Source organism: Cuculus canorus, chromosome 2 (assembly GCF_017976375.1).
Source record: "Cuculus canorus isolate bCucCan1 chromosome 2, bCucCan1.pri, whole genome shotgun sequence".
Classification (NCBI taxonomy): Eukaryota; Metazoa; Chordata; class Aves; order Cuculiformes; family Cuculidae; genus Cuculus; species Cuculus canorus.
Window position 1 is genome coordinate 34,466,827 of NC_071402.1, and position 10,168 is coordinate 34,476,994.

The following is a 10,168-nucleotide window of genomic DNA, read 5'->3' on the forward strand; positions in this document are numbered from 1 at the left end:
AAAGCTGGCAAAGACAGTAATTTGGTCCCAAAACAATAAATAATGCAGATCCTTTGTCAACATTCTGTGATAAAGTTCAGGTTTTTTGCAAACTTGCTATTGCTTTCTTACTGTCCATAACTGCCAGCTGCTGACACGTTCTGGAATAAAATTTCTATGAACTCTTGCCCTCTTTCAGAATGACCAATATCTTCCTTTTTTTCCTCAGAACTGAAGCCAACAACTTTACTTAATAGCTATTGGAGAAGCAACAGGAGTGTGTTTGAAATGCTAACAACTCACAAATTTTTCAGACATGCTAAGGTTTACAGGCATTGCAGTTAACTGGTGTTCCTTTCTTTGCTGGTGTCCAGCTCATACTGCCTGTTTCGCTATCACCAGGTGTAAAGTCATACATCTGGAAAGGGAATGGGAGCCTGTCCCAGGAATCAGTGTTTCGAGAGAAAGTTACGAGACGGAGTGGGTAGTCAGCTGAGTATAAGCTCCCGCTTGGTGAAATGCAATTCTTGGACACATTAAAAAGGGACTATCAAATGGTATGGGGGAGGTAATATTAATTTTGTCCCAGTAGTGCTTACACTAGTACCAAATGCACTATCCAGTTCTTGTGCCAAAAATCAAGCTTATGTCTTCTGATACTTGGAGAACTTAATTTATTCAGTTTAAAGGCAGATATGGTTATGAAATGAGTATCTACCTATAATTGCCTCCATGGAGAAAAGGAGTTTGATAATAATTCTTTGATCTAGCAAAGCTGTAACAGGATAAAATGTCTTGAAATTGAAACCAGATAAACTTTGGCTTTAAACAAACAATTTTAATGGAAGATAATTAGACACTGGGAGAGTTAACCAGTGGTGTGCCAAATTCTTTGATAGTTGTCATTTCTAAATTGAGGTTTGTTTGGTTTCTTTTTTTCCCCTTTAAGGCATATGCTTTACTTCTAGGAGATTTGTTGAGGGGCAGTCCTGGAGCCTCTCTTACCCAGCAGAAGTTACTAAATAAAGGCTCTTCAAGTACTCGGATACAAATTAGAGCCTTGTTTTAAGATGTCTGGCCACCCAGAGTGAAATTCAGAACAGCAGTGGTGAGTGTTTCACAAGGAAATTTTGACTAAAGCAGCACACAAAGTGGCAAGTCACCTAAGCCTTAGCATAAATAGTGTTCAGCAGAGAGATGGTAGGACTTCACGTGCCCTTCACGGGCTTTGCTGCTTCTGCCTGTTTGGAATCCAGGTCTTTCAACTCTCTTCTGAGGACTGGGAGAAATGTGCTTTTTACAAAATGGGGTATGGCTTACTGTGAGCAATGTGGTGTCCCTGCTTCATACAACAACTGGTTTGCTCACAAGAAACTAGATGCTTGTTTTGTTCAAACTATTCTGTCCATCTCCCATTTTCCAGAAGACCATCCTTTCTACAAAACTCTTGGTGAGAAAATTTCTGTACATTGCTTCTTACTAAAGCTGTGTCAATATCTAAGGCAGGGAGAAGATACTGATTTTAGCTTAGATTAGGAAACCGCACAGCAGACAGATAGAAATCTGAAAACAGTTGAGCTTAGAAGAGAACAGAATTTCAAGTTTCCCAAGTCCCAGGCAAAATGTTCTCAACTAGTTTAATCAGGTTTAAGTTGTAGTGGGAATTTCTTTGTCCTAAGGGACCTTCGATGTGATTGTTTCACTTCTCTTTGGTGAAGTTCCCATACTTATTCTACATACTTGTCTTTCCTGGAAGCTCTTGTACCATACCAGACTATTCCAGGCATCTAGGAACCCCCAAATACCTTTGCCCTCACTAAATATGAGTTTAGATGTAAGTAGGTTTTAATGGTGCAATTTTTCATGACGAAAGAGCCTGAAAAATCAGATACTGAGCTCATGAATTATGAGTGCTGAGAAAGAACAAGGATATTTTGAAACAATTTTCTGCACAAAGCTTCCATTGTTTTTCAGTATGACTGTAGGTGATCACACCAGCCATTTCTAGCTTTATCCATAAACACAAGAAGTACTTGTGGCCTTGGTCATACTGCAAATAAGAGCAAGTTTTTTAAAGTTCAGACCAGTAGGCAATTTTCCCTGAATTATTTTTCTAAAGATAAAAAGCTCCACAAAAGCAGTTTTTTTAATCTGCTAAGTATTTCTTCATGTAAACTACTCATTGCACCAAACATCTTCCATTGGAGGAGAACAATGCAATATAAGGGAGTGTGCAGTCATAGGGCCATGGGGTGCATATGGGGAAGAAGCCAGATGTGATGTAAAGTCTAGGGTAGCGGAGGAAAAGGGAACCAAGGGAGGTGGAAGTAACAGTACTAGTTATCTTGCTTAGCATTGTTTTGGCAGCGCAGAGAGGCTGTAAATCCAGTTTAACTAGCCAGCGTGCTACATGCTTTACATGCTTCCCATCCCACGTTGCTATGGCAGTCAGTGGTGTTCTGTTCAACTAGTCTTTGGAGTCTGCCTGGAGCGCTGTCTGTCTATGGGTTAATGTGTGATGTCCGTGCCCTGCAGCAGTGTCGTGAAGCTCTACCCATGATGCGTTTCCGCTCCTACTGTACTTTGTTAGGTTCTGTGCAAGGATTACTGCGCTCTGCCATATCTGATGGCATCTGTTATTCACAATAGTATGCTCTTTGTTTATTGCACAATAAAGTCCAATTGAAGTTTTCAAGTTCTCATCTCTCTGAATATCTCCTTTATAGAATACCACAGTACTACCTGATGATTTCAGCACGATGCGCATTTAACATTTTGATGCTAATACTGTGTATCATGCATTATAACATGGCCTCCAAGACAGAAAGATGTAAGATATAGTGAGTCAAGACAAGCAGAAAAATGGGATTCAAGGAAGGCTCAAAGTGTCTAGTTGTAGTTTGAAAAATAGGTTTCTTTGTTTTCCCTTTAATTTCATTCGTCAGATTTTATTTAACACAACTGAACTGTAAGACAACAGGTTTAGCTAGCAGGTTATAATAGTGGCACTTTTCCCCCCCAATCTTAATTTTATAATTTTAGCTGGTATTTTTAACTTGATTTTTTTTTTCATATTCCTTCCTACTACTGAAATATATTTTTGTGAAAGGAGAAAAACTCTGTGGGACTTTTCTTTGTACATATGGTCTACTAATTTGTGCTTCCTATCCCCTGCCTTTTAGGGAGAAGCCATCAGGACTGAAAGCAGCATAAATAGTGGGTGACAGTTCAATTGGATTTAGTTAGGCATAGGAAGCGTTAATTATGTGTTAAAATGAAATTTGTTTTAACTAATTATATAGTGTCTTTATAGCATTCTTTACTTTAGAAGACCAAACGAGCCAGGATGTAAATGGTGCATTTATTTACCTAGTTCTGATGAATATAGTGTTAATTCGTAGATGATGTTACTTCTATCATTATTCTCATTTAGTTTTAATGTTTGCTTTGTCAGTTTAGTGCCTGGTGGTTCTTTGAAGCTTCTGCATGATCTTTGCTGTTTTACTTCTCCTGAGAAGTTTCTCTGAAACTTGATCTCAAGTAAGTCTTTTGAGCATGTGAAACTTGGTAGACAAAAGTCCTAGGAAAAAGCCCACGATGTTCCTTTAATCCTTTTATTAGCTTAGTTTTACTTACTGTGTAAAACTAAAAATTGGCTGACTCAGTGTAGAGTGAGGTGAATGACTCCAGAGAATATGTATTTTGAATAGTGCTTCTAGGCTAGCTTGTTTCCAATATTTGATGAAGAAGAGCTGAGTGAACTGCCTTCTAGCCTCTCTGTCCTAACATCTGGCTTTCTTTTCTCTCAGTCTTCTCTGTTGGAGTGCAGTCTCTGGCTTTCCCAAATATAAATGTTTCGAACTACTGTTATACAGCTTCCATTTCTAAAACCTTAGTGTGACAGCATTCTTCTTAGCAGATTTTTAAGTACTTCACCACTGACATCGGTGATAGCTGTTTCTGCTGGGAGAATAGCTCTACACAGTCTACAATGACTTACCAAAATCTACCTGGCAGGCTGGTAGTCTGCAGGAACAGAATCCACAGCCCCGAAGGAAGCCGCTAAGTGGTGTCGAGGAGCTGGTGGCTGTGGCTGGGAATGGAATTTGTGCCAGCCGGTGCACTGTGACCAGGAAGGGCTCTGAAGACAGGTTGCTATGGTCACAAGTGGGAGTAAATGTATCTGAGAAACTACATTATAAAACTGTGATTGCTTTCTCACTCCCTGCAACTCTCCAGCTGAATCATCCTTGCAGGCAGGGTTGGAACCATCCAAAATCCTGTCCCGAATTTAGTCTTTTTGAACATGAATCTTTTCTGAGCAATGACTGTTTTCTTTTGAACTCTGTGTTACATATGGTCTGAGTTATCCTACTGGCTTCAGTATCTTTTGCATCTATTGTGGACGTTAAATAAATTTAGACTTGATAGAAACACAGAAATCTTTTGCCTGCCAAAACGTTAATTACTCTGGACAGTCACAGTAGGAGAATTTTTGGGATAATTTTTACTCTCATAGTACTACAGGACTAAGCTTGTAGGCAGGCTTTAAATACCAGTTCAGGTACCTGTCTGCAAGTAGAACTGGATCCAGAGCCAGATCTGAGCCAGCAGTGTTTGCAGCTGGAGTGAGGGTGGGGCTGGACCAGCAGAGTGGCAATATCCTTGGACTACTCCCTCTTAGGTCTGCTTTTTTTCATGTATTCAAATAAGCAAGGCCCTCTTTTGAAACTCCGTACTTGCTTCTTTTTATCTAAACTGGCTTCTTACAGTTTTTACCCCTGGGTTCTGTGGAAACTTAAGCTGTGAAAAAAACCCTCAGTGAATGGGAATGCGATAACACTTTAATTTTTATGCCTTCCCTTAATTTGCTTCTTTTCACCAATGCCATTGATCCTCTGCCGTGCAAGTAATCTAGATTAGTAATCAGTTATGTTGGAGCAGCAAGCCAAGACTGAGATAAATTTGCTGGTTTTTTCTGGATGCTGAACTAGCACTTTCTGGAAGACTGTTGTATTGAGGAAACTATAAAATTAGTGGAGCTTGTAAATTGAGTGATGGCACATATATATGATCTGTAAAATATAATCTCAGTGAACCATGTTACATTAAAAACATTGATTTTAGATTTAAATATACTTCTTGTTAAGTGCCTGGATTAGGATTATTATTGGTGTCGTTCCTTCCCTTGTCTCTTTCTTTTGTTAGAATTTAGATCCTACAAAACACGTGTCCTTGAGCCGAAGGGGCTATTTCTGCCTGAATTATGCTTTTCAGAACACGAATCTTGATTCTAGTACTTAGTTTCTTACAGTGTTTTTAACCTGAGTGTTCCTGATCCAAGTTAGTGCAACAGCAATAAACTTGTCTCAACTACTGCTCAGCAGCTGAGCTTCTGAAGTGAATACAGATTTTTATTTTCAGTGATAAGCTGTCACTTCTGAAAAAACAGTGAAGGTATTTTTTTTTCTTATTTTTTTATATGACATGTTTTAACAATATAGATAAATGGGTGTGAGTGACAGTTGGTCCCCATGGGAAATGGAATGAAGTCTGTAGGAAAACTCTCTGCATCCCTGAGGAGAAGCAGGACTTTTTTCCAGCTGGGAATCAGGAGAATGAAAAATTCTCCCTCCACAGATTATTTTTCCCAAGAGTTCCCATTACTTAACAATCTGCACCATCTCTTAAAGTGCTGAATTTAAACATCTGTATTTGTTGTACAGAAGTACTGCGAGTAGCTTCTGGGTTTTTAAGACCTTCAGGATCCTATTGAGGTGGTGAAGTTAATGGTGCCGACAGCTCTATTGGACCTGTGGAAACATTCCTCCTGGTAACACCCCTGTACTAAGCTGCACAGAGCTGAAGGCTACAAAGAGGCAATTACTCTAGTGTTTTGAAACTATTTTATTTAAAGCAATTGTGCTTAGACTGAAATCCAACAATACTGCTATGAAGTTACACAAATTTTCATTAAAGTTACATCTAGAGCAGGCTTTGATTGGGAAGAGAAAATAGCCCTCACTCCAAAAGCCATCCGTTATCCAGCTGAAGCCTTCACAAGTGAAGTACTGTTCCTGTAATGAAGTTTTGGGTTTGGATGCTGTTGAATACCTATGAAGTAGGACATATTGGAGCACATGTCAAGCTATAACCTCTGCAGAAAATTTTGGTCACTTTCTGAAAGTTCAGTTAGAGAAAAATAGTCCCTTTTAAGCATATGCATGTTTCATGGAGTCCACATTCTAGGAATGGCTGGGGAAAACAGGCACATGGTTTAGAACCAGTAGTAATCTAGGCATTAAAAATAGTTGTAGGTACTCAACCTGACATACCCTTTGGTCTCTTACACACAGCCTGTAGGGACATGGCACATAACTGTACAACAGTCAATTTGTAAATTAATCTCTAGGTGGAGCTACACCAGATCTAATGAATGAGTTTTTCAGACAAAGAAACGATCTTAGGATTTTCCACTGAAGGCCTGCAGCTATGAGAATGTGTCTAATTCAACAACAGATTTTTATATCCACCTGAAAACTACTGAGGTTCCTTAGTGAATTCTTAGGGTTGAAAGCCTAAAGAATTGCAGTGCTCATAATCCAATTGACTGCCTAGCAGGGCATTTTATTGCACGTCAGTGGCTAAGGGAATGCTAAAATCCCTTATCTTGGAGTAAATCTGCACCTGTACATCCATTACATGTACAAAATCACTATGATAGTCTCATGGTGCATCCTCCGATACCTGTGCATTAATGATTTTCTGAATTACCAGCATTGACAAGTGCCAGTCACGCATGCTCCCTTTTGGTACTGTATTTATGGTGTAATGTCTGGTTTGTCAGTCGTTTACTTGCCTGGTGTTTTAGAAAAGCACTTGCCAGCAATGTTACATGTACAGAACCTGACATAGCCAATGCTGTTGTTTCCTGAAGTGTTTATTGATAGTTTAAGATAGACCAATGCTTGAAATCCTTCTTTTCCTTGAGAAAATAAATTGCAGAGTGCAAATATATCACCGAGGAAAATAACCCTTGATTAGTTTTATATGTCATTCTTAATTATTTCCATAATGAAGACCATATTGTAATAAAGATGTGAAGTTACTTTTGCTTTCGTTTTTCCCTCATGCAACCTTACAGAAATGTGTCATTTCAAAGACTCACAACAGTAACTGCCCTATCTGGAAAAGTTGGAATACATCTGTGTTAAAATCGAATAGATTAAAACCAACTTTATGAGCTGTCAAAGTCGTTTTTGGCACTGAACCTCCTCTATCCTGCTGTCTCACTGGAGCAAAGGTAGCTGCAGTATGGAACAGCACCTTTCCAGCCAATCCTGTAACAAAATGTAGTGAGGTCGTCTCATATTCTGTTAAGACTAAGAGAAAACTAGAGATTTCAAAAAAACCAGCTTTCTGCACTTTCCCTGAACAACTGCTTAGACCACATGGTCTCTGGTGGATGCTCCCAGCCTTGCAATTGCTTTTTACCTAGCCAGAAAGATAAGATCCCAGCAGTGTCTATGCTCATGGGTACTGCGGAATACCCAGTGAAGCAAGTTGAGAACCACGAGCATTGCCTTGCGTGGAACCAAGTTGGCACTACTTCAAAGTAACTGCCCTTGTAGTGTTGCAACTGATCCTCAGCAAAGGCTCTTGCAGGGACTGAAAAAAAAGCATTAGTTGCTTGTTAAAAGTCCCATACAACCTCATTTTATTTCTGACTTTATTACATGAGAGAACTCCTCTTTACAGCCAGCAATATTCACATGCTAAATGACCCAGAAACTTTTTGCTGTGGATTATAGATGATCTTTACTTGTAACGTGATTGACGGAAGAACTGCAAATGTGTCCTTCTTTCTGCAGGCTCACTTGCAGGGTAGGAACTTCCTTTGCACAGTCTGTTGCTCATGAAAGATGTGCATTAGGCAAAAAATGTGAAAGCAATTATGGGAACTTTGTCAAGGTAATAAAACCACGCTCAGTTTCAGCGATTTGTTCCTAGCATGGTGACCTGCAAAGAGAGAATGAGGTGGACCTGGTTAATGTATGCAGAAAGTGTCTTTGCCATTATCTGCTGTTGAATGTGGGTGACTGCACTAGGTGACACGTGAGCTCTAGTTCTACCACAGTATTCCTCTATGATCCCTGGCAAAGCACCAAGAGCCAGATGAATATTCATAGTGAAATGTCACACAGTAGAACTTTATCTCTGGCCTCAGAGCAACAATGAAATGTGATTTATGTGAACAGAAAGCTATGCTCTGTAGTGACAAGGAGCTAATTTTAGAGTAAATGAGAATTTGGATAGCTAATAGAGATGAGTCATGGAAAAAATAGATTGGAAGGAAGGTCTTGAAGTCAATCACCTACTTAAAGTACAGTAACTTCAAAGTTAGGTCAGGCTGCTCAGAACCTTGTCCCTTGAGCTTTGAAATTCTCCAGGGATGGAGATACTACAGCCTTTCTCCGTGATACTCAATTACTTTAACGTAACTAGTTTTCCCTCTTGCACCTTATGGCGGTTGCCTCTTGTTCCTTTTGCTATGTGCCTTCATGATGATGGAGTCTGGTTCCTTCTTCTCCCTAACCTCCATATATATGCTTCAAGACTGCAATTAGAGTCCCATATCTCTTCTCCTTTAGCTTTCTTTTCTCTGGGCTAAACAAACCTGTTCCTTCCAGTCTCTCATCATATATCTGCCACCTCCTCTGAATTTCTTAGTAACCCTCTAGTTTTTCTCTACTTTCTTTATATACCTCTTGGTAGGCCCAGAACTGGACACAATACTCCAGATGCAATTTCATCAGTGCTAGGTGGAGTGAAAGAATCCCTTTCTTCATTCTACTTGCCATGCCCTAGCTAACATGTCAGTATGCAGTTAGCCTTCATCACTGCAAAGACACATTTGTGGGCTTATGTCCACCAGGGTCCTCACATTCTTTTCTGAAGAAATGCTTCTTAAATCTACTTTAAAGCCCACCCCACTAGGTTAGCAGGTCTATTGGCAAATATGCCCTTGTTTCACTCTTTCAGATGGATCCTGTTTTCCTTGGCATTTCTCATTTTTCAGGTTCCGATGGCCATAGAGGCCAAAACCCTTCTGATGATACTGACCAAGCGGACAGATACTGAGCTGCATTTCCACTCATGCCTGAACGATTCCTCTTGATCGGCAACACTGAGAGAAATGCCATCTGGAACTCCACACCCTTCACCATTATCCCTAGGGGACTGTAGTAGTTTCCTCAAGTTCTGCACCATTAGTGCCCATTTGGAAGAGAAGAAAAGCCTAATTACTCATAAATTTATCCACAGTGTCCCAAATCCAGGTGCTGGGCAAGCAGCAACCCTCTTGTGACAGCAGCTGCGTGCAAGAAATGGGTGCTTCTGCCCCCCACAGACAGCAGTCTCCAGGCACTATCATCCATTGATACCATTTTTATCCCTGATTCCCATCTGTCAGCCAGGCATGGCTGGCCCAGACATCTCTTCTGCCAGGGCTTGCTCCTTCTCTTGTCAGGACCCTGTCACTGCTTTCCAACTGAACAGCTGCAGGGGGAAAAAGAGCTCTTGCCTTGCTCTGGGAGTCACCAGTATCCACCCTGTCTTCCACCAGAAACATAGCTTATGCCTTTTCCTCCCTTTGCACAATGAGGGGCTTGGGTTCATCTCTCTTTGCAAAGGTCCTGTCTCCTGTTCATCCTCTCCAATGCTACTGTATGCTCAGCTCCTCCTTTGTCTCTTTAACTAGTTACTCACCTGGGGACTTGACCAGAGCCCACTACAAGCAGGTCATGCTGCAGTTGCTCCAGCTGTGGTCTCAGGTAGGAGCACTAAGTATTCTTTGCAGTCTGAGATGGCTGCACCCTCCCTCCAGCTTCTGTCTGGAGGTGGCCCTCTCACAAATGCACCTTGTAGCTTTAACTTCCCATAATAGGGAGACAGATCATGTTATGCACATGAATGTAGACAGTCACCTCACAAAAATAAGTTGATCTCAATGTCCTCTGAATTGCATCAGTCTTCATTACAGAGTACATGCAATGGCTTGCCATCATGTGTCAAAGGGACCTCAGATTTATGCTGTGTGGCATCTTGCCCCTTTTCCCTGTGACTTCTCATCCCTCTAGTCTGTTCATCGGCCTTGCCTCTAGGAATGAACAGAATTCGTATAGGCAAG